Source organism: Ursus americanus, chromosome X, assembly GCF_024610735.1.
Source record: "Ursus americanus isolate L20-20 chromosome X, mUrsAme1.1.p, whole genome shotgun sequence".
Taxonomy (NCBI): Eukaryota; Metazoa; Chordata; class Mammalia; order Carnivora; family Ursidae; genus Ursus; species Ursus americanus.
Window position 1 is genome coordinate 30079173 of NC_142164.1, and position 23885 is coordinate 30103057.

General features: G+C 47.1%; 1 long non-coding RNA gene across 2 annotated transcripts in view; it reads right to left on the bottom strand.

Annotated features, from left to right (window-relative positions):
- Nucleotides 1-23885, bottom strand: part of LOC123787670 (uncharacterized) — a 65439-nt gene that overhangs the window by 38708 nt on the left and 2846 nt on the right. For both annotated transcript variants that reach the window (XR_006778304.2, XR_015723366.1), the window contains exon 2: nucleotides 22857-22932. This is a non-coding gene — a long non-coding RNA (uncharacterized LOC123787670). The remainder of the gene's footprint in view (nucleotides 1-22856; nucleotides 22933-23885) is intronic.

Below are 23885 nucleotides of genomic sequence, written 5' to 3' on the forward strand. Positions count from 1 at the left end.
TGAGAACGTCCTTGCATGTATATTTTCTTGCACATCTCTGATCATTTCCTCAACATAAAATTCCTAGAACTGAGTTCACGGGGTAAAAAAAAAAAAAAAAAAAAAGTGTGACGATTTTTAAGGTCCTTGTTACAAACCACAAAATGGCTTACTAGAAAGATCGTACTCATTTACGTTGTTACCAGCAGGGCACGTTAAATACCCATCTCTTCATATTTTCGCCAACATTGAGTAATAACGTCTTTGTAAGTCTTTGCCAACTTGATAGGGGAAAAAAGGGTGCTTGCTGTCATCCGTAGGACTTTAATGATAAGAAATGAGACATGTTTTATGCTCTCTGTTCAACTTATACAGGAACTCACTTGTTCCCAGAGACAAAAATCTACAACAAAGTCTTGAGAGATGCTGAAATGAAAACACCCAGGGCCATCTGCACAAAAATAATTGACATTTGAGTAGTTGATATACTCATTTTTTAACCACTTTTAATTGTAAAATATAACATATGGAAAACAGTAGAGCTTGATAAGGTTATTATAAAGTAAATATCTTTTTATTATCATCTACGTCAAGGAATAGAACTTTGCCAGCTGCTTCAGAAGCCTGACACATACAGCCCAATCCTAAAATTAACCGCCAGGCTGACTTCTGCAGTAATCTCTTCCTTACCTTTGTTTATTGTTTTACGTCACCCAAGTTACAACTTTCAACGCTGCAGTTTAGTTTTGCCTTTTTATTTTTTTTTTATTTTTTTTAAAGATTTTATTTATTTATTCGACAGAGATAGAGACAGCCAGCGAGAGAGGGAGCACAAGCAGGGGGAGTGGGAGAGGAAGAAGCAGGCTCATAGCAGAAGAGCCTGATGTGGGGCTCGATCCCAGATCGCTGGGATCACGCCCTGAGCCGAAGGCAGACGCTTAACCGCTGTGCCACCCAGGCGCCCCTAGTTTTGCCTTTTTAAAATATTTTAAGTCTCTTTCCCTTGTAATAAGAATTACACTGGATTATAATAGTGTGTAACTTAAAGAAGCAGATGCTCGTTTTTTTAAGGGTGCTTCACAAACACATAACAACATATGCAATTTTCCCCAGGCATGTGACTAAATAAATTACTCTGCCTCAGACTGGGCATGTCACTTTGATACGGTTACACGTATCGCTTCGGTTTTGAGGCAAAGCCTCCAAGGCCCGTATAACTTTAACGTTTTCCAGTCAAGCTTCAATGTCAGTTACAAGTCAGGATCCTGATTTTCAACGTTTTTTTTTTTTTTCTCAACCTAGGAGATAGAGCAGAGGTCTCAGTGGCAAACTGCGCAATCCACTCTGACGGGTTTAAGCAGAACAGAAATTTAGTAAACAATATCAGAGCGTCCACAGGATCTGTCGAGACCCACATGGCCGGGCTTGAAGAAGCCGGAGGCCCGGTGCAAGCACAGTTGTGGGTACTACTCCGGCACAGACACCACCGCCTCTACCCTGGGTAAGACCTCGGCTCCCACAACCCTTGTCTTCCTTTTGGACTTTCCAGGCTGCTGGCATCTCCCTCCAAACAGCCCCTCGAAGCCGGTCAGAAGAGAATGCTGGGCTGGAGAGACTTCAGCTGTGTGATGTTGCCCATCGGCGGCTAGTTTCTCCTACCCAGGACGCTGACCTGTCCTATGCTGGGCACACCAGAAAGCACAGGAACATTTTCTGTACGTTTTGCTTTCTCCTACTCAACTCTTCCGTAGAACATAAACCTTTAAGGGCAGAGACCCGCTCGTAATCACATGTGGATTACTGATTAATTTTCTACTGCGTTTATCACGAATATTTCTGAATCCCTACTCTGAATGTGGCATGGTGCCAGGTGCCAGATGGTCTTCTCTCATGAGCTGCCATTCTAGGCAGTGTTGCGTGACAACAAATACATAAACAAATCAATGATCATGATTTCAGATGAGGGGAGGGCCAAGGCTGCCTCAGGTAGGGCGGTCAGAGAAGGTCTCGGTAAGGGACTGACCGTGGAAGTAACACGCAAAGCATTTCAGGGGCAGCCGGGTGGTGCAGTCGGTTAAGCGTCTGACTCTCGGTTTTGGCTCAGGTCATGATCTCAGGGTCATGAGGTCGAGCCCCGCCCTGGGGCTCTGTGCTCAGCGTGGAGACTGCTGGCGACTCTCTCTCCCTCTGCCCCTCCCCCTCCCTAAAACAAATAAAGAAAGAAATCTTAAAAAAAAAAAAAACCACGAAGCATTTGAAGGGTTAGAGGAAGAACAGTGCTGGAAGAAGGGAGATCCTACGAGGAGGAAAGAGACCCACTCACTGGTGTGAGGCTAGAGCATGACGAGTGAGCAGCGGACTAAAAGGTGTGAATTTTAATCCCAGCCTGTCGAGAAGCCATCGGAGGTTGTGAATAGCAGGCAGTGACATACCTGGTATTGCATTCTCAGGGATCACTCTGGGTGGGGGGTGGGGAACGGGCCGTCGGGGAGACAAGCAGAAACACTTCGAAGGCGAGTAATCCAGATGGAAGCTGCTGGTGCTGTAGACTACGGCGGCTGAGAGAATGAGAGAGGGTCACATCTGGGAGGCGCCTCGAGTTAGAGCCAATGGCAATCACTGACCGGCTGTGGCAGGTGAGCAGAAGAGAACCAAGGGTCACAGCCAGATTCGGGCGCTTGAGCGACAGCGAGATTGATGCTGACAGCGCCTGGGACGGGGAAGGGCAGGCTAAGAGAGGGATTCAAGTTCACGTTTTGATGTGTGGACGTGCCAACACTCACGGAACCCGACATGGCAAGTAGATGGTGAAATATACGCGAGTCTCGGGCTCAGAGGAGAGGTCAGGTCTGGCGTGACTCCGCGCCAAGAGGGTACTCTGAGAGGATATGTGAAATGGAGAAGACACGGCTTAGAAGAGAAAATGAATGCAGAAGGCCTGGTTGATCACTCCTTGCACGTCCCCACGGGAGCCTGGAATCATGACTGACCCTGGACCCACCCCTGGGAATACGGCCCTCAGAAGGTTCTTCGTGTCTCTGACCGATGATGTTGTTTTATATGTCCAGAGCAATGGGGCAAGTTGCACCAGCTCAGGAGGACCTCTCAGAATCGTCTAACAAGATCCATGGTGTACCTGGTTTTGATGTTGGAATCCTGACTTTTGTTTCATGGAAGCCTCAGACCCTGAGGCTTGAGCGGGCTTTCCTGGGCAGAGACATGTCGCAGGTGTCCCTATAGCTCGCTGCTAGTTGCTCCTGGGTCACCCTCGAAGCGGAAGAACCTGAAAGCCCATGCCTGGCTGAGGCCTACATTTTCCAGCTGCCTGTCTCTGTACCCTTTGCCGTGAAAACCTGAGCTGTGAGTAAAATCTGCTGTTGTGGTTTGTGAGTCCTTCTAGTGACTCGCCCAACTTGGAGTGGCTGTGGATCCCTCGAGATGCGGCCATCACCCTCAGAGCGCTTAAGTGTTAGCCAGAGAGGAGAAAGGGACGAGCGTGAAGCAAATAGGAATAGAGTTCGGTCAGCCTGAGGATAGGGACTAAGCCTTTCTTCATCTGTGTATGCCCCAGAGAGGGCTGGGTAAGTGAGAGGTCCTCAGTAAAAGTGTGCTGGACTTAGTGGAAGAGGAGGAACTTGCTGGATGGGCATTTTTTGCATAAGCTAAGCGGAGAAGGAGGGCATGCCAGCTGGAGGGAACAACTTGATGTAGGCCCAAAAGCAAGAACAGGCAGGGTTTGTTTGAAGAAAGCTGTCCTCTTAGTCTCCCTACTCCACAATGCCTGGCTCAGGCACCAAACAGTGGGCCTTTAATACAGTCTGCCACTTGCTGGGTCTCCAGGTCCAAGCCTGCTGCCACACCCTCCTGCTTTTCCTGGGCAGTGCTAAGGACGAGAGGTGACGGCGCAGCACAGCCCTTCTGCGCCCACTCGGTCACTTGCAAGGGAGCAAACTGAGGCGGAGGGGTCTAGCTCCCAATCTCACTGCGTCACAGACGGGGAGCTGGGCTCATCTCCCTGTGACTCCGTGATTAGAATTCCAGATGGGCCCACACTCACTATTCATCCTGAATTCCATACGGCAGTTCCAAAGTCAAACCCCCCAGCACTTCTGCGTCTCTAAACAATCTCTCCTTCTTCCCAGAGCAGCCTCCAAAAGGAATCGATTAATAACTACGTCACCAAAAGCGAGGCTCCTGGGAAGGGGGACAAGGGCACCAAGGGAAAAAGAAAAGACACTCTCGGGGATGGACCAAAAGGTTTCCGTCTGTCTGAACAGGAAAGAGGATGGAAGGCTTCACGCTTAGAGCTTAGAGATTGTCTCCTAGAACCATCGCTCCCTCCCGCTCGGGGAGATGGCTAAGAGATCTGCCTGAGACTGCCCGGCGGTCCACGGCTGATGCAGGACCAGAGCGCGGCCTTCCTGAGCCCCGGCCTGGTGTCAAGCTCATTTTAGTGCCTACGTAGTACTTCCACCGCCATAAGAGTCATCCCCCAGAGAAGGTGAATGCCGTAGGTTCCGATCAGCAACCTTCCCTCGATGGAGCGCGTTAAGGGCCCAGAACAGGGGAACAGGGAAGGGCGGCAAAAGGCCGAGCCAAGGCATCACAATTCCAAGGACTCGTGAGACGGGTTTCTGCCTGCTTTACGGGCTCGGCGGCCTCGCTGCTTCTTGGCTTCGAGCCAAGTCAAGCATACTCTGTGTCAGGGGACGGGGGCTCGGGGAGAACAGTGAGCAAAACAGACCTTCCTGCTGGCGCAAGTGGGAGGCCAGACTCTCAAATGACCAGCAAAAGGCCGGGGGCGGGTAGCGGCGATGGGGGGAGCGGAGGGGGGTGGTGATTGCTGTCCCACGTGACAGCCGCTGAAAGCCCCGGCCCCACCAGCGTCGCCTCCCACCCAAGTCCTGCCAGTTCACAGCAGCAGGTCAGAAAGGACAGGCAGCCTGTCTGCGCACCGCCAGCCTCTGTGCCCTGCCCCGATCGCTGACTCAGCGCCCGTGATGAATAGGCTGGGCTGGTGCCTCAGCACAGTGAACCCGGGCAACAGCCGAGCTGGCAGGCGGCGACTTCGGGCAGGATTGAAGTCACTTCCTGTTTGGGACCCCAAGCCCTCGGCTGCCCTCCCACACAGCTCGGGCTTCCTGGGAGGATCACAGGCCGATCCTGGGCCAATCGCAGAAATCTGAGAAAAATCCTACGGGCCGTTGAGGGAGGCTGCGATGAGGTCTGAAAGGGGACACTTCTACACGGACCAAATCAGAGAATGAATGACCCCCGCCTCCTTCATTCTGCCTCAGGGCCTGAATCTCTCTCACAAAACCCCTGTTCGTTTTGGTCCCTCTGGGCCCTTGCAAATCCTTACTCTAAAAAAAGCATTATAATGTCATTCCAGTAAATGCCTCATAATTCTGGTTTAGGTGAGGTACGGCAGAGTTAGAAATAACTGGATTTGTGCACATAAGGGAATCTTCTCCTTTAAACTCCAAAACTTTTAAACAGTGGTTTTGATAACATGAAATATATACGTATATATTACACCATTCCCAGATTTCTTACTCACTCAAATCTTCTTTCCGGCTAACTCAGGGTAACCAGAAGCAGCAACATCCTGTATTGTGTTATACTGTTTTGTTTTTCTGTCCCTTCACAGGATATCAGGCCTTCAAGTGGGCACTTCCCCTGTCAGTTTGTCTGAGCTTCTCCCCAGCCCACGCCCGCATCCCCCACTCCAACATCTCTTCCTGTTGCTTCTGATCTGTACGCCTAGGAAACCAGAGTACAGAACCCTTTAGAGCTTGTTGCAATTATAAACAAGGCACCAGAAGAGGCCTAGGGAATAAAGTTTGTAGCTTCAGTGCTATCTCTGTGTGTTTGACGGAGTATGTAGCTATTTTCTCCTTTCAGAGTCAGGGCATATTACCAGAGAACAGAAGGTGCCAGAAGCCTGGCCTAGGGTTAAGTGTTGTGCTACTGAATATCTGCCTGGGATCAGGCCAGGCCTCAAAATTCCCTGTCCCCACACCAACTCCCGGGCTCAGACAGCTCTGAGTGACAGAAAATTGGGAAGAATAGCTAAGGATAAACACGAGGCCATGCCAGATTCTTCTTTCAGAAAATCAAGTGCTGACAAAGCAGGGACAACGCTGGCTTCGGAGATCTCCTCTAACTTCCAACGGGGGAGCATCTCTGCTTTGTTCCCAGGACCGTGAAGCGCTGAGGAAATGGAAAATGTGATTTCTCGTGCTTAGGCAGATCCTTAGGGAAACCCGATGGCGTTTAAAAAAAAAAAATGCACTAATGAATTGTTTCAGTGCACAATACCCTATTGTTAACTTTCAGCACGATGCCGTACAGCAGATATCTGGAACTTACTCATCTTGTATTGTGTAACTGTAACTTTATGCCCATTGAGCGACAATGCCCCCATCCCTGTGCCCCCCCCCCGCTGATAACCACCCCCGTACTGTCTGCTTCTATACCTTTGACTATTTTAGACACCTCGTGTATCAGGAATCATGCAGTATTTGTCCTGTGACCAGCTTATTTCACTTAGGATAATGTCTTCTGGGTCCATCCATAACTCACCAAATTATATATATTCATTATTTGCAGGTTTTTTGTATACCAATTATACCTCAATGAAGCTGGGCGGGGTGGGGGGTGATAAATAAGCCAGGGGTTCTACCTTCAAGCAAAAAAAAAAAAAAAGGCACTTATCAGAAGTAAGCCAAACAAAGTGATTTTTGAAGTTTTGTAACTGTAGCAATACTTGAGATCTTTGAGGTCTTTCCTAAAAATCTTGGGAGAAAAGCGACGCACGCCATTGACGAGGTGATAGCACTAGCCCTCATAGGTGCCGTAGTTTCACAATTTAGAACCCACTTTCATAGTCATTGCTTCATGTGACAAGCTGCAGGGAAGGCCGTTCTGCCTCCCATCCTCAGCCATCACTTACTTTAAGGACCGACGCTTGAAAATGGTCATTATTGACAGAGAAATCCTCACTGTGTCCACACCCCTCTGTAGGCAAGGATTACCACCAGGCGCTGCTGGGAGAGCTGGGCCAGGCCCCAAAGGCCCAGCTATGCACAGGATAAAAAAGGAGGGTGGCCTAGAGGCCGGGGTCCCTGCCCTCTGGGGACTTCGAACCCCAGAGTTCTGCCTCTGCCAGACCATTAACCCCCACATAATGCAGAGAAGTCCCCCTCAGCCTGTCCAGTGTCATTTGTAGCCCAGGCTACAAGCAATAATGCAGAGTCCACAGGTCATCATTTCGTCATTTTGGGCTGGACGCCCACCAACCAGCGGGACGATGAAAGCGGAAACGTTACTGAGCATCTCTGAACCTTGATTTACCATCTGTAAAACAGGGGAGGGAAAACTCATCCCCACCTAGTTTCCAGATATTTGGAGAGGATAAATGAGGTATCACAGTGGACTATTTTAGTTTTTTAAGGCGAATTTCTTTGAAGTCCTTGGAGTGATCACGTAAGTCTGAGACAGTCTAACTGGCTAAAAGTTAAACACATACCTCTCCAAAGCTTTACTAGAAATCATACGTAACACCTCCAATCAGAGATCTGGAAAAGGGGGAAAGCTTAGGATTTGATGTTGGGGAGGAGGAGGGAATTTAGGGAAGAAAGTGGCGATCATAGCAGAGATATGAAATGGAAAGAGGAAGACATGAAAGTGTCAAACTGAAGAATCGAAATTGTGTTATGGCGAAAGAAAAGGGAAATGTAAACGGCAACCCTCAAACGATGTTTTTACAGCTAGATTTAAAGATTACGTCAAGGAACTTTTTAAAGCAGTGCAAGCTGAAATAACGGAGACACAATGAGAGCACGTTATAAAGGACATAAGATGGAATTGTGTGAAATAAATTTAAATGGGAAACTCCAGCCCAAGTGACTGCTGTACGCGCATCTTAGAAATCTTTGAACCATAATGAGTCTGGCAGTGATTCTATAAGCGGATGTGATTTCTATTTGCGAACTGACATCTGGGTGAGTCTCGCCCCGATTCAAGAAAACAAGAAAACGAGACCCACGCAGAGTATAGCGATGAAGCCCAAGAGGGAAAGTGAAAACAGATCATCGCCACCTCTTTCAGACACGGCCCCTCCTGACCCCTACCTCCTTCCATTTCTGCCCCTCCCACCCCTCTTCCCCAGCCAGCTCATCAGCCAACCGGCCACTCTGTGGGTAGCTCACAGCCGGTTCGGAGCCGACGCCTCAGAAAGGCATGGATGTCGGAGGCACAGAAGCCGAGCTGCAGGTCTGGCAGATCTGCGCTCCTTGGGCTCGTCCACACTGACTCCACCCACTCCTTTCCTGTGCGAGACCCCGAAGGCCGAAAGAGCAAATGACTGCCGTCATTTGCTCATGCCTGAGATTCAAAGGGAAAGCGACAGAAGTAAATTGTTGTAAGGGCTGAGCAAGTACCATAGGATTTATATATACGTATACGTACATAAATATATATCTGATATATATTTTACATATATATCTGAATACACGCACATACACACACACACTCTCGTATACTCTAGTGGTTATGGTTCAGGTAAACACTGAGTCGGGTCAGGAACAGCCAACCACTTTCTACTGCGCAGGTAACTTCTGGGAATTTGGTCTTCATTGCCAGCGAGAAATCTGGAAATGGCTCCACTAGTCATCCTCCTCCTGGGAGAAGGACCGCCTTCCCTCTCCCGGTGATACTCACAGACCCCGGGGGAGTCTGCTCACCCGATCTTGTCAGAGATCGTAAATGAACTTAAGCTCAATCAGCCCCGCGGCATGAGGGCCACTGCAGACATGGCCGGCCTGCCTTGGCCTTGGGAGACCAACTTCACAAAGAACAACTCCCGCACTTTCTTACCCAACGCTCCCACGGCTCCTGTCAGAACCAGAACCTGGGACGAGTGACAAAGGCGTCTGACCTGGAGGCAACACTTACGCTCACAGGGAGCGTGACTCTTAGGGACAGAAGCAGAGGGGAGAGTGTGTGTTTCATGGTGAGTGACGAGGGGGGAAAAGGACAGTAAGTGGCAAACAGGGGAGTATGCCTGTCCTGCCTCCTGTCCTGCCACACGGAAGAGGGGGTTTGGTGATCGCAGTCCAGTCTGTTACGGAATTAGAACGTCAGCATCGCTCATGCATTCCCTGAGAGTGGGATGGGAAGTTAATGGTCAGGTGGTACCCAGACAACACAGCGGAGGCTGCGACCAGCCGCCATATATACCCGGCACACCTCTCCACAGCCCAGTCCCCCTCGCAGTTAGGTCGGGGCGAGGAGATTAGCTGCTGTCACTGAAATGGGTGCAGAAGTGGCAGTGAACGGGGCGCCTGGGTGGCACAGCGGTTAAGCGTCTGCCTTCGGCTCAGGGCGTGATCCCGGCGTTCTGGGATCGAGCCCCACATCAGGCTCCTCTGCTATGAGCCTGCTTCTTCCTCTCCCACTCCCCCTGCTTGTGTTCCCTCTCTCGCTGGCTGTCTCTATCTCTGTCAAATAAATAAATAAAATCTTTAAAAAAAAAAAAGTGGCAGTGAACGCATGCGGGCTTCCAGCTGTCTTTTTCTCTGCCATGGTGTCCTGGAAGGTCACGCGTTCCGGGTGGCATTGCTACGTGACAGGGAAGGGCCAACCAGTCTGCATCAAACTTTATTTATGTGAGCAGCAAATGAGCCTGTGTTGTTTATGTGTCACTGCATCAGAGGCTAGCCTATCCTGACTCGCAGGGGAGCCAAAGCAGTGGCCCATCCAGAACATTAGAGACCTTAGCGCGAGAAATTAACCTGGCCGTGCTCACAGACTCTACAAGGGTGATCGGATTTCCTGTTTCCCAAGACGTTTTTCAACAAAATGTTGTCTCTGAGGGAGGATGGTTCGTCCCAAAACAGTAACTTCCAGTGTAAAGGCTGCTGCTCCCAAGACACGTGTCTCCAAAATATCATAAGACATCCCAAATTCATCCGATAGCTCATGAACTCTCTTCCTAGGCACCCATCACCTCCTGCTGCTCCCCATTTTCCTCCCATCACTGGACACGAAGCCGGCTTATAGCCTCTATATCAGAACTTCCTCACAAATTCAGGTTTCCATCAAAACCAAACAAGAGGGGCGCCTGGGTGGCTCCGTGGTTAAGTATCTGCCTTTGGCTCAGAGCGTGATCCCAGAGACCTGGGATCGAGCCCCGCCTCAGGCTTCCCGCTCAGCAGGAAGCCACCTTCTTCCTCTCCCACTCCCCCTGCTTGTGTTCCCTCTCTCGCTGGCTGTCTCTCTCTCTGTCAAATAAATAAAATCTTCAAAAAAAAAAAACAAACAAGAGAAAAGCGAAAAAGGAAACACAACCAAGTTTCTATCAAGATCATCTCAATTCCTAGAGGGACCTGGCTCAATCCACTTTTAAAGTTTAGAATTGAAAGAAAAGAAACTTCCCCTCACTCACTGTTTCTAAAATGGCGAGATCTCAGTGAGCCAGCAGGGCCAGCATAGGCTAGGAGGCACAATGCTTTAAAGCTTGAACCAAAAGAGCTGGGGACAATTTTGGCTTGGCACTCTTCACAAAGGAGGGAAGACCTCTTGACTATTTTCCACTGTAACCAGCGGAAAGCCCTACCTTTCAGAACATCTACTCCCTGAGATGACAGGGACCCCATGGATGACTGCTTATAGCAGATGACCAAAATATGGTCTTTAAAACTATTTCTTTCAAAGGCAGGTCTCATTATCAGCATAAGTTGGAGAAATTATACATGCACATTTTTTTCTTGAACTAGGACTTCATGAAGACTTTGATGTCTTCACAGCCCCTGTTGAATGAGAAGGCCTGGCTGGTGGTTAGGGGCTATACAGACGCCACGGCCTGGGCCTCCTCTGTAAGCTTGCCCCTCACCCCGCAGCTAGAAGTGGGGTCTGGTAGGAAGAGATGGCCAGAAAAGTCAGTCCCTAGTCTCTGACCCAGAAGGCCTCTTCTGAGCATTGCCCAATGCTCTGTTATACAACATGCAAAATAAATAATCAACTTTAAAAGTCAGGCAGCCAAAGCTCTGCACAAATAATAAGCCCTTTTACAAGCTGCTTGTCACCTGCCAAAATCAGCTCCAGAGGAACACCAGGAACTCTCAATTCTATTGTTCTCATTCACTACTTGGGGAAACAGACAAGCTTCAATGGCTTTATTGGTTTTCTAAGAGACAGAGGCATAAAGGTTTTCATCCACCAGTAGCCTGCCCTTGATCTCAATCATTTAAATGCCGCTTCCATCCTCCTGTCCCCGGGGCCGTCTCTACTACAAGTGTGAGCTAGAAAGGGGTCCTGGCCTTTTCTTAGAAAACATACCACTCTTTACATTCCCTCTCACCCGATGGTTGGGGTGAGAAAGGGAAGAACATAAACGCCAACCTTTTCAGAAAGTTCATTGGGAGGGAGGGAGTGAAGGGGCAGGACAGAAGTACCTCAAAAGCGGTCTTCTGCCGGTGGAAGCTCTCGGGCTTGCCTACAAAGAGGAAAGAGGAGTTTTGCTCAAGGAAAACGTCAAAACCGCGTTAGGTGCACTTGGGCAGGCCTGAGGATACGTTGTTGTTGACCCAGAGTGCCTCCTCTGGGTTTGAAAATACAGGATGGGGACTCTTGGGAAGGGGTCTTGTTAAGGAAATCTGTACTAAAACTCATTTCTGATGGGCCACAGAAGGGATCGTCGCCTCCATTTAAGACATTAATATCGCAGGACCCTCCACCCCCAGAGGCAAAGCTCAGGATGTACTTTCTACATAAACTTTAAAAAACGCTCCCTTTTCCCCTCACCGATCCCTCTTATAGACTTGGTCCGTTCCTCCACTAGCCTCTCTGCAAGCTGACTGGCTCACACTTGCTCCCTGCACTACCCTATGGGCTTCTGAGAGCAGGGACCAAGCTTTATTCCTCTCTGCGTCTCTATGGTCTAGCACAGTCCCTGAAACATCATAGGTGTTCATTAAATCATGTCCTCACCAGTAAGATTAATAGTAAGCATAGTTAACACTTGAGTGTTCAGTAACTCGGTTTAACTTCCTATATTTTTTTTCTCATTTTCCAGTTGAGGAAGCTGAGGCACTGATAGGTTAATAAGCTCATAAGTGGCAAAGCAACAATACAAACTAGGGGATCAGGCTCTAGAACCTTCCTTCTTAACCACATGGAGTAGGACACAGGAATAAGTACGTGAGATGATAAAAGGGCTATCGACATATGAAAGCACTGAACATGAAACCGAATTAATCTGATTTAGAAACCTGGTTTATTCACACAAAAGCTTATTAAGCACCTAGTATTCCATGCCGAACCCACTGCTATGAATTAGGGCGCCAAGATAAAGGTATGGTCGTATTCCTCGAAAAGAGACACAAGTAACAAGAGCATATTGAGTGCTGACTATGGGCTGGGCACCATTCTCGGTATTTCACGTGTATTAGCTTCTGTAATCTTGACAAAACCCCCACGAGGCAAGTCCTAGTCTTACTAAATGGAGATGAAGCAGGGACGCCTGGGTGGCTCAGTCATTGGGCGTCTGCGTTCGGCTCAGGGCATGATCCCGGCGTTATGGGATCGAGCCCCACATCGGGCTCCTCCGCTGAGAGCCTGCTTCCTCCTCTCCCACTCCCCCTGCTGTGTTCCCTCTCTCACTGGCTGTCTCTCTCTCTGTCAAATAGATAGGTCTTTTTTAAAGAAATGGAGATGAAGCAGATGAGAAACTGAGGCCCAAGGAGGCTGAGCACCTTGCGCAGACCAGCGCTTGAACCCAGGCTCTCCGCCACCACACTCCGTTGCCTCTTCCGCGACAACCACTCACGCCTCCTCCCAGACAGAGAAAAGTGGTTATGGAAGCTCTGAGAAGGAAAGGATTCATCTTGCCTGAGAGGGGGCTTGGAGCAGGCTCCGCAGACCAGGGGACGCTTGAGCTGGGCCTTGAAGGCATGAGAAGAGGAAAGAAATTCAAATCCAAACGGTACATGGAGACCAGGAAAACTTAGCTGTGTTCTTGAAGCCATCACAACCAACCCACGGAGCTAAGCAGCAAGCCTGGTGCAACTTCTCACCAAGGAACAAGGAAAGAATTCGTGGAACTGTGGCCTGAATGTTTATGGCAGTTTTCCCACTTGGTTCAAACTCGACCTGGGGTTCAGCCAGCTTCACGGTATCCGTAGGAAGTTCTCTCCCTCTTCCTTTCATACGATAGATAATGTTTCTGGAAGGGGACCCCCATGCTCCTTTAGTGTAACTGAAGCCAGATCCTCCAAGGTTGGCGAAGGAGGCTGGAGTCACCATGTGGGCAACTTAGAACAGCTAGGTCTCATGGCTCCCATTCTTCTGTCCACACGTGGAGATACTCTCTCCTTTGCTAACCACAGAGGTTCTGAATCCAGTTTTATCAAAGGCCGTCCAGGGGTTCCCTTAGTCTGTTCTACTCACACCTGCTGACCACTTCCCTTCCCTCACCCTCCAGCTTCTCTGAGGATGGCTGGCTACGATGCCCAGAAATGCAGGCGAATAAGGACAAGCGAACGCCAACAACCAGTGGGTACACCCGAGGCAAACTGTCAATTATTCTTCCCATTCTCAATACCCCTGCAAATAGCCCCCACACCGGTCCAGCGACTGCTTCACTTCTCCACTCTTCTTTGCAACAAAACTCTTTAAGACGGTTGTCTGTATTCCCTGTGTACAATTTTCTCCTCCCCCTTCTCTCTGGAATCCACTCCCATCAAGCTTCTGTCCACTGAAATGGCTTTCATCAAGGCCCCTATGTTGCTAAAGTCCACCAAGAATTAATTCTCAGCCCTCCTCTTGCTTGGCCAACCAGAAATACTTTTCACAGTTGGTCGTTCCTTCTTCCCCAAAGCACCTTTTTCGCTTGACTTCCATGACACCGTGCTCTTCCGGTTTTCCTTCTGCCTTACGGGACACATCCTGCCAGTCTCCTTTGCTTGTTCCTCATTGACTTGCTAACCTTTACATGTGGGAGTGCCGCGGGGCTGACTCCTTGGTCCCCTTCTCTTCTCTCACTGTTCTCATTGTCTTCTGGTGCCTTCTTACCAACCATCTCAGGGCTTTAAATACTATCTAGATGCCTAGGACTAAAAAATGTTCATCTCCAGCCCTAACCACTCCTATGAACGTCGGGCTCATATAGCCTACAGCGTCCTTGATATCTCCACTCAGGTGTCTAACTGGCATCTCGAATTCAACATATCCAAAATTTAACATCTGATATACCTCCAACCTTGTTCTTCCCACAGTATTTTTTTTCAACAATTTATTTAAATTGTTGAAAACTCAGTTCAGGGCACCTGGGTGGCTCAGTTGGTTAAGCGTCTGCCTTTGGCTCAGGTCATGATCCCAGGGTCCTGGCATTGAGTCCCATGGTGGGCTCCCTGCTCAGCGGGGAGTCTGCTTCTCCCTCTGCCCCTCCCCCCTGCTCGTGCTCTCTCTCTCTCTCCCGCTCTGCTTTCTCTCTCTCAAATAAATAAAATCTTAAAAAAAAAAACCACTTCATCCATTTCTCCCACCCCCACCCCCTGCCTCTGGCTATCACCAATCTGTTCTCTGCATCAATGAGCTCAGTTTTTTTTAAGACTTTATTCATTTATTTGACACAGAGAGAGAGAGAGCGCGCGCGCACAAGTACAGGGAGTGGCAGGCAGAGGGAGAAGGAGAAACAGGCTCCCCGCAGAGCAGGGGGAGCCCGATGTAGGACTCGATCCCAGGACCCTGGGATCATGACCTGAGCCGAAGGCAGTCGCTTAACCAACTGAGCCACCCAGGCACCCAATGAGCTTAGATTTTCTTTGGGTTTTTTTTTTTAAGAGTCTATATAGAAATGAGATCATATGGTATTTGTCTTTCTCTGCCTGTCTTATTTCACCTAGCATAATGCCTTCAAGGTCCACCCATGTTGTTGCAAATGGAAAGATTTTATTATTTTCTATGGCTGAATAATATTCCATTATATATATATATATTCCATATATTTATATATATGTGTATATGTATACATATTTCATGTATTTATATATGTGTGTATATGTATGTGTATATATAATATATATACTATTCTACTAAATATATGTGTGTGTGTATATACATATATATGCACACATATATATACACACAAAAATTTCTTTATCTATTCATCCATCAATGGACGCTTCGGTTGTTTCCATATCTTGGCTATTGTAAATAAAGCTGAAACAAACATGGGGTGCATATATCTTTTCAAGTTAGTGTTTTCATTTTCTCTGGATAAATACCCCATAGTGGACTTGCTGGTTCGTATGGTAGTGCTATTTTAATTTTCTGAGGAATTTCCACACTGTTTTTCATTATGGCTGCATCAATTTGCATTCCTGCTAACCACGTGCAAGGGTTCCCTTCTCTCCACATCCTCACCAATACCTGTTATTTCTCGTATTTTTAATACTGGCCATTCCGACAGGTATGAGGTGACAGCTCATTGCGGTTCTGCTTCGCATTTCCCTGATGATTGATGACGTTGAATATCTTTTCATGTACCTGTCGGTCATTTGTATTTTTTCTTTGGGAAAATGTCTATTCAGATCTACTGGCAATTTTTAATCAGATTGGTTTTTGCTACTGAGTTGTATGAGTTCTTTATATATTTTGGATATTAGCCCCTTATCAGATAAGTGATTTGTAAATATTTGGTCCCATTCAGTAGATGGCCTCTTAATTTTGCTAATGGTTTCCTTCACTGTACAGAAGCGGTTCAGTTTGATACAGTCTTCTGTATTTTTCTTTATTTTTGCTTTCATTGCTTTTGTTTTTGGTGCCAGATTCAAAACACTCATCACTAAGACCTATGACAAGGAGCTTACCATCTGCGTTTTCTTCTAGGAGTTTTATGATCTCAGGTCTCACGTTCAAGTCTTTAACCCATTTTGAGTTAATTTTTGTATACGGTGTTAAGATAGCGGTCCAGTTTCATACTTTTGCATGTGGCTGTCCAGGTTTCCCAACACCATTTATTGAAGGGATATCCTTTTCCCATTGTATATTCTTGCCCCCTTTGCCATATATTAATTGACCATATAGGCGTGGGTTTATTTCTGGGCTCTTGATCCTGTTCCATTGATCTACATGTCTGGTTTTTTCTTTTTTTAAGATTTTATTTGTTTATTTGACAGAGAAAGAGAGCGAGAGGGAACACAAGCAGGGAGAGTGGGAGAGAGAGAAGCAGGCTTCCCACGGAGCAGGGAGCCTGATGCGGGGCTCGATCCCAGGACCCTGGGATCATGACCTGAGCGAAGGCAGATGCTAATGACTGAGCCACCCAGGCGCCCCTATATGTCTGTTTTTATGCCAATCCCATACTTTGTAATTACTAGAGCTTTGGAATATAGTAATATAGAAACCAGGGAGCAAGATGCCTCCAGCTTTGTTCTTCCCTTTCAAGATTGCTATGGCTATGTGGGGGTTTCTGTAGTTCCATACAAATTTTAGGATTACTTGTTCTATTTCTTTGAAAAATGCCATTGGAATTTTACAAGGATTGCACTGAATCTATAGATTGCTTTCAGTAGCACAGACATTTTAACAATATTGATTCTCCCTATACGTGAGCATGGAATATCTTTCCATTTACTTGTGTCGATTTCTTTCAAAATGTAACTTCTGATATACTTCCAACCTTGTTCTTCCCACAGTCTTTACCAATGCAACTCCATCCTTCCAGCTGCTCAGAACAAAAACCTTGGCAACATCCCGAACAGAAATGCTGTGTTACACAACCCCAGAGGGCACCAGCCACATTTTATTCAATGCTACTGGTGTTATGCAACATGGTGACCCTGTTTCCCTTCATTCCTCTTTCTCCAACATCCTACATCTGATCTGTTAGCAAATTCACTTGGCTCTACCTTCAAAATATATCCCCAAACCCAACCACTTCTCCCCAGTTCCATTGCTATCAGCCCAGCCCAAGCTTGTCCCTTTATAACTTTTTATCCAAAAAAAAAAAAAACAACTACAGCAACCCTTTTAAAATATGTCAAGTCACATCCCTCCTCTACTCAAAATTCCCCAATCCTTCCCATCTCACTCAAAGAAAAAGTCAAGATTCTTCCAATGGCCTATAAAGCCTTGAATTTCTTTTTTCTCTTTGGTATTTATCCCTATCTATCCTATATCTTTTATGTGTTTATCTCATTGGTTATCTGCTGCCCACATATGAATAAGCTTTGTAAGTCAGGAACCTGGTGTGTTTTGTTCACAGTGGAAGCCTCACTATCTACGATAATACCTGACACAAAGCACACACTCAATATATAGTTGTAGAGGAAAGAAATGAAGCAGGTTACGAAGGGGGAAATCTTTACACGTGGGCCAGAATCATACCAAAACACAATATAACAAGTGAAATGTTATTTGAGCAGCCAGCTAGTGCTGGGACCAAGTCAAATCCCAGGAGATGTTCAGTTCCAGTCTCCTACTGTTTGTTTTTCCATTGCTTTGATATTTTCACCTGATGAAGTCTTTCTTTTGCCTCCCAGAGCAATGCACCTATATATGGTAAAGAGCGCCCCCTGGTGGAAGCAACTCCACCCAAACAACGGAAGAGAAAATCCTAGAGCGACAGGCTTTAAGTTATAAAGGAGACCACTGGGGAGAAAGGAGATGACTCCAGCATTTCACAGAGAAAGTCCTCAAGAGAAACAAGGGGAACTAAAGATTAGATTCAAAGGACATGGCGGGGGATGGGGGCTTATCAACTTATTTTACTGGTGAACCTTTTTTGCATCTGAAATTGAGAAAAAAAATAATTAACTGAAAGCTGAAAAACGTAAGTACCTACTCCCAAGGGATTTTTAATCTGGTAGAGGACGTAAATTATGTATAAATAAGTACAAAGCAACGGGTATGGCTGTGAATGAGTGAATGGGGGCCAAATGAGAGGAATAAACTAAGAGCTATGACTTACTCGGGAAAGAGAAGGATAACTTTGGGCTGAGTAAATCCAGGAAGACAACTTGGAGGGGGTGGTTCTTGAGCTGAGCCTTGAAAGACAGACAAAATTTGAGTAAGAGAGCATTCCAGGTAAAGGCCTAAACGTTGGGAAGGGCACAGCATGTGGAAACCCTAGTAGGCCAACAGGGCTTTGCAAATGTCACAATCTGGGCGACAGCACAATTCAAACCCCTCCTTGAAAAGAGCAGAGATAAATTCTCAAGAGAAAAGTCCTCGGCAGAGGTAAACACAGGAAGGAACCAAAGAAATCCCCCCTTTTCCTTGTTTTCCCTTGGATGAGAGGAACACTACTAAAAACTATGGGGGAAAACAAAGATAAAAAACAAACTCCATGATACATTGTCCAGCTTATATACTAGAGGATTCTGAATCCACAATATTGAGGGGAGCCTGGGTGGCTCAGTGGGTTAAGCGTCTGCCTTGGGCTCAGGTCATGATCTCAGGGTGGCTCAGGTCTTTTCATTTGAAAAATTATAGACTTACCCCCCAGAAAGTTGCAAAACTAGTACGAAGAGTCCTCCTATACCCTTCACCCAGATTTCCCAAATATTACCATCTTATATAACTACGATACTTTATAAATCAAGAAATTAATGTCCATGCAATACTATAATCGATAGACTCCATTTTCTCCATTTGCCCCACCAATGTCCTTTTTTGTGGTCAGGGATCACAGACGTTTTCTTTGATGTATCCCTTTACCCTGGAACAGTTCCTCGGTCTTTTTTTGGTCTTTCATTACCATGATACTTTTGGAAAACACTAGCTGGTTTCAACGTGGGGTTTATCTGATGGTTCATGGTGACTCAAATTGGGTTATGTGCTTTGGCAAGAACACTACAGATATGATGGTGTGTCCTTCTCGATGCATCCTGTCAAGAGACACATGGCATCGGTTTGTTCCACGACTGGTGATGTGAACTTTGATCACTTGGTTAAGGCTGTGTCTGCGAGGTTTCTCCCCAGTGACGTTAGTATTTTGCCCTTTGGAATAAATAAGCTTTTTGGGGGGGAAGATACTTTAAGACTATATAAACACACTTTCTCATCATACTTTTGTCCATTCATTTTACTATCCACTGATGGTCCTGGCCTGAAATAGTTATTACTGCTGGGCTTGCCAAGTAAGTTTCTAGTCCTCTTATTCTTTCTACATGTTACTGATTGGAATGCTATTGTAAGTAAGTGCTTTTCCTTCCCCCTCATTCATTTATTTACTCAGTTAGTCCTTTATATTCGCATGGACTCGTGGGTTCTTATTTTCCTGTCTGGGTTATGATCCATGACTAGCATTATCTTGTTGCTTGTCACAGATTTCACCACTGGAAATCCCTTCAGAGTGACTCCTGCATCCTCCTGGCATGTCCCCATTATCCCATGGACACTGTCTTACTTTCTGGCAGAGGAAGACATGCCCCGCTCTTCTTCTAGTCTCCCTGCCCCAGCCTGGGAATCAGCCATTTCTCTGAGAGTTCTGGTTCCTTTTATTTGGAGAATGGTATTTGGAAACCAAGATCTGAGTGCTAGGTGTACTCGCTGGTATTGGGGTGTCGCCGCTTCCAGGCCTTCTCAGCAGACAGAGCTAGGAAACACATGCGTCTCTACAAACAACTCTATTTCTGGATCTATCTCTGGGTGGGCGGCTGTGCGCGCATGAAATGACGCATTCATACTGATAACCTCTGATCACCACCAGGCTTCCGTCTTTTCTTCTGTGGAACTCCTTCCTCCGAGGGAGTAAAAGCTGGCTCTCGTTATTCACGGTATATTATTTGTTCGAGTAGATTCAGAATGGCCAACCCGTGTCCCTGTGGAAAACAAACCTACTATCTAGAGTGCGGGACTGATGTTCAGTTTGGGGGCGGGGGTTGGTCGCTAGCCTTAGAATAGTGGTTCTCGAAGCGTGGTCCCTCAACCAGTAGCATCAGCTTCATCTGGGAATTTGTCAGAGATGCAAATGCTCGAGCCCCACCCTAGACCCACTGAATTAGAAATGCTGGAGGGGGAGGCCATCACCCAGAGTTCTCCGAGCTCCCTGGGGGACTCCGACGCGTACTGAAGTGTGAGGACCCCTGCCGTAGAGTCCAAGTCAAAATACTCTTTTCCGAAGTTAGTACAGTAGTCTGCTCGAGCTGACAAAACTAAATACCACAGATGGGTTGGCTCAAATGGTAGAAATTTATTTCTCACAGTTCTTGAGGCCAGAAGTCCAGGATTCAAGTGCCCGCAAGCGGGGCAGTGGGGGGGGGGAGCGCCTGGGTGGCTCAGTCGGTGAAGCGTCTGCCCCCAGCTCAGGTCGTGATCTCAGGATTCTGGGATTGAGCCCCATGTGGGGCTCCCTGCTCAGCGGGGAGTCTGCTTCTCCCTCCCCCTCTCCGTCTGCTCCTCCCCCCCCAACTGATATTCTCTCTTGCACGCTCTGCTCACTCTCAAATAAATAAAAAATCTTAAAAAAAAAAAAAAAGGTAAACTCAGAAAAGTTCCCATCCCTTCTACCTCCTTCCCGGTCCTTTCAACCCTGTTCCCATCCCAATGTAAATTACTAATGTCATTAGTTTTGGTTTATCTTTCCACACAATGAGCACTGGTTTTCCGTGGCTCCTGTAACAAATAATCACAAATTTAGTGGCTCAAAACGCCACAAATGTATTATATTACAGTTTTGAAGGTCATAAGTCCAAACTGACATTCATAAGGCTAAAGGTCCAGGTGTCGGCAGGGCTGTTTTTTCTGGGGGCTTTAAGGAAGAAGCTGTTCCCCTGTCTTCTCAACCTCTATGCACTGTCTCTATTCCTTGGCTACGGCCCCTTCTTCTATCTCCAAATTGCTCTGACTGGGAGCCCTGCTTCCATGAGCACATCTCCTCCCTCTGACTCTGACCCTTGTGTCTTCCTCTTACAAGGACCCTTGTCATCCTGTTGGACCCACCAGGGTAATCTCAGATTTCCATCCTTCATCACATATGCAAAGTCCCTTCCATCATATAAGGCAACACAGTCAGTTCTCGGGATTAGTATGTGAACATCTTTGGGGGAGGGCCATCATTCTCCCAGATATTTTTTTAGTTTTTAAAAACACAGAGGGACAGATCTTAGTATCCTTCTTACAATCATTAAAGAGCTCCCCTTTCTTCTTAGAAAGAGCCCAGCCTCTTCATCCTGCCAGCCTCCTTTGCCTCCTTCCATGTCCTTGACTGGGCCAAATCCTTGATGGCTTTCAACCTTTGCACGTCGTCTTCCTCTGCCTAGAATATTCTTTCTCCAGCTCCTCTAAATGGTTGGCTCACTCTTCCAGTCTCATGTCAAATGTCACCTCTCTAAAGAAGCTCTCCCTGCTCACCAGACCGGTAACAGCCCATCTCGATGACTACGATTTAGCCTCTTTATTTTCTTTATCACCGATCAAACGGTCTGTAACATATTATGTACCAGTTTGTGGATGGACCCATCTTCCTCACTAGAACGTAATCTCCATGAGGGTGGAGACGGTGTGTATTCCCGTATATCCCCAATACCTCGCGTAATCTTGGGCGCATAGTAGGCACTCACTAAGTGTTGACAGGATAGATGAGTGCTGCTCCCGTCTGGGTGGCCAGTGGAGGATGAGTGTGTTGCTGGTCTAAATACAGTCAATAGAACAACCCCTGTGACTGTAGGCACTGCTGATGCAGACTCACAATCCCCAGTACGATCCAAACACTTCCCTATATGTCGTTCATTCCTTCGTTCATCCACAAGTGTTTGCTGAATAGCTAATATACACGCATTTAGTCCACACAACAAGGGAGCTACTATTACTATTATTCCCATTGGACCGACAAGAAGACTGAGGTTCAGGGGAGTAGCGCGGCTGAGGACGCGCAGCTAGGAAGCTACTATATGCTACTATATGCTAGGCGTTACGCTGGGCTCCGGGGCTATACCAGGGAACGAGTGAACATGGTCCTTACCCTGTGTGGTGGACAGTCCGAGAAGGAAATCATGCTTACAGGGTGGGGTGCTAAGGGTCATGATAGGGCTCTGCTAAGGGTGCTGTGGGAGCACTGGCCTGGGACAGTGAAATCAGGGTGGGGAGCGAGAGGAGGCTTCTGGGAGCAAGAGGCACTTGAACAAACTTTGAAGCCCAAGTAGACCTTAGCTAGACGAACGGAAGACCAACTAGCCCGCTACTGACCGGGCTCACAGGCTATCATTTTCCTTGATGAAGTTTCTATTTTCCTATGGTCCGGCCTTCGCCACCGTTCTGCAGGGTAAGAAATCCAGTATTATGAGTAACCTAGAGTTATCTGACGTTGGGAATACTGGCCCATGCTAATAACGCCCAGGAGAGAATGAAGTTTATCAGAGTGTCAGTTCATTCGCTGAGCTGGGAAGTGGCCATTCTCTCCCCAGGCATGCCTCCTGAGGCAGTTTTCTGGGGGGCCGAGACCCGGGGTCCACACGCTTTCTCTTTAAAGGGCCAGGCGGTAAACACTTTTAGTTTTGTGGGTCAAATACGGTCTCTGTGCCGCCACTCCACCCTGCCACTGCGGGGCAAAAGCAGGGATAGGTAACTCATAAACAAGTACGTAAGCTGTGTTCCCACAAGACTTGATTTACAAAAATAGGAGGCCGGGTTTACAGAGCCCTGGAATAAGACGAGTAGTTTCAAGATTCGAATGCTTCATCACATCGATGTGTCCACTGATGCGACAGAGATAAACCCGCCTCGGGATCAGCCTGGGCATGTTCTCTCCTAGACAGTGTCCAGACGGACACCACCAACATTGGCCTCTCTCGACCTTTCTTAATGCCAGCCACCCTACAAAATCCCACCCTTTTCTAAAGCATTGGGTATACGAAGGCTCTACTCACCCTTAAAACTCCAAGGAAAATGCCAGCAGCATCAGTTCACAGCTATCCCACAGAGAAAGCCTTGCTCCTTTGTTACCTGTAGGGGGAAAGAGCAGTCTCCAGTCTTACAGATGTTCCCCGCAAAAAAAGTGACAGATTCAGCGAGGTTAATACTCACAAGAGACCCTGGCATGTAAACTCCACGGAGGGAGAGATTATTTTTTTTAATTAGACAGAATCTTTTATTTTTATAAAAGCAGTGTGCGTTCACTGTAGAAAATTAGAAAACAAAAATAAGAAAATCAAAATATTATATTCCCACCTCCCAGAAATTACCCATATTAAGAGCTTAGTACAGGGGCGCCTGGGTGGCTCGGTTGGTTAAGCCTTCAGCTCAGGTCATGATCTCAGGGTCCTGGGATCCACTCCTGCCTCAGGCTCCCTGCTTGGCAGGGAGTCCGCTTCTCCCTCTCCCTCTGCCCCTCCTCCCACTCGTGCTTTCTCTCTCTCTCTCAAACAAATCTTTTAAAAAAAGAGCTTAGTACATATCCTTCCAGATCGTCTTCTAAGTTTACAGAATATGTATCTGAACTTCCTACCAAAATGAGATAATACAGTACATAATGCTTTATAACTGCTTTTTATCAGTCGGTCACCTTCATTCGTCATTGCACGTTCATAAATTTTCATCTCATCGAATACCCCTCCATATTCAAATTTCCCTACTTTTCCTCGAATGTCCGATAAAGCTGGCTTGCTCCAATCAGGATCCAATCTCAGACCACACTTTGCATCTTTAGTCTCTTTTCATTTAGAATCGTATCCTTTTTCAGGATGAGGATTTTGTTTTCCGCTCTATCCCCAATGCCTTTGACAGTTCTTGGTATCCCGGTAGTAGCTCGATAGATGTTTACATAATTGAACTAATTAATATAAAACTTGGGGGGGGATTTCACCTTAGAGCTTTTTCTCCTCCACCCATCACCCTTTATCTCTATTTTAAAGATAATGAAAATCAGGACCAGAAAAGTGAAGTGACTTCCCAAGGTC